Raw genomic sequence first — 1,558 nt, 5'->3', positions numbered from 1 at the left:
AACTTTTTTTTTTTTTTTTTAATAATTAATAATGTTAATGTAATAATGTATTTTTCAAGGTGTGAAACAAATAAAATAAGAAACGAGGCACGAGTATGCGAATGAGAAAATTGATGACAGAACTTGTTAAGAGATACTTAGTGCACATATATACATATTATACATATATACATATATATATATATACATATATATTTATTCTTTACTGTAAACGTTTCTTCAATCGTGTACATGTAAAAGAAGGATGTTGGGTGTTCGTGGCGCTTTGAACACTGTAAATTTTTTTGTAAAGGTCGGCGAGAGACGTTCTAACGGGTTTGTAAAGTAAGATAGAAGGGGAAAAGAAGAGAGAAAAGAGGGAGGAAACAAAAAAAAAAAAAAAACGGGGAAAAAAAAAAAAGAAGGAAAAAGAGAACACGAATATCGTCGTTTATTGTTTTTAAAACCGTTTTAAATTCGATCCACCTGTGTAAAATATTTTCCTAAAACTACTTACGACGTAAAGAGTCCGAGTTTTTCCGTTTGGTTGTACATAATACTGCACTCTACGATTAATTATTATTATGATTATATAACATTGCTGCTCTTGCTGGTATATTATAAATAAACGTAAAGGTGTTGCAATTCAATGTGGTTAACACCTTAATCCGGATCTTTTCTTGCGTTACACCGTTTAAGCACTTTATTTGTTTATTGTCGTTGGTATAAAAAGGCTTCTCAGTCATTGCGTTTGATTAATTTTCTCCCTTCATTTATATATATTAGATTTAATGGAAATAATCGTAATCCCTTTCGTCTATTCGACGAGATTAATATTCGTATATCGAATATTGAATACGAGTAATAATAGTTTTTAAGTATTTTTCGAAAGTTTATCATGGGTTAATCATATTTGATTATTCTTAAAAAATTTTGAAAATTGTAAAAATATTTCTTCAATTCAAATACATGATACATTGTAATATCCCATTAACGTGATTTTTGTATTTATATAATTTATATAATTGTTGAATTATTCGAATGATTTTATATACTTTTTGACATATACTGTCAAAAAAAAAAATTTTTAATCCGACCTTAACAACGACGACGAACGTGGTAAATGGAAAAATTCTTTTTTTTTTTTTTCCAAATTTATATTCCACTTATTTATTTTCCAGCCATTTCAACGTATTCATCAAGATTCAAGGTAAGATACTTCCATACTAAAAAAATAAGAATCTCGATTGAATCCGTTATTCGCGCATAAACAGACGGATCCATCCAGATGGTCGAATTCCTCTGGCCACGGTGCTCGAGAAGCGTGCTCAGGATCCACCAGATTCAGGGCGCGAGACACGAGAAGGCGCAAGATTTAAAACAGATTCCCGTGAAATTGGGATTGATTGTTGAAGCGAGACAACGGGGTACAAGTCGAAGGTTGAATCTTGTCGAAGACGCGGCTTCCGGGGGAGGATGGGTGGGTGGAAGCGCCGAAATAGACAAATAGGGAGGGTGTATACCTTGGAGAGAGAATCAAACAGGTGGCGTGGCGGAAGAGGAGGCGGGAAGGGAGGTT

The sequence above is a fragment of the Apis dorsata genome, unplaced genomic scaffold, assembly GCF_000469605.1.
Source record: "Apis dorsata unplaced genomic scaffold, Apis dorsata 1.3 scaffold_130, whole genome shotgun sequence".
NCBI classification, from domain to species: domain Eukaryota; kingdom Metazoa; phylum Arthropoda; class Insecta; order Hymenoptera; family Apidae; genus Apis; species Apis dorsata.
The sequence above is the reverse complement of the archived record's forward strand: the minus strand, read 5'-3'. Positions refer to the sequence as shown.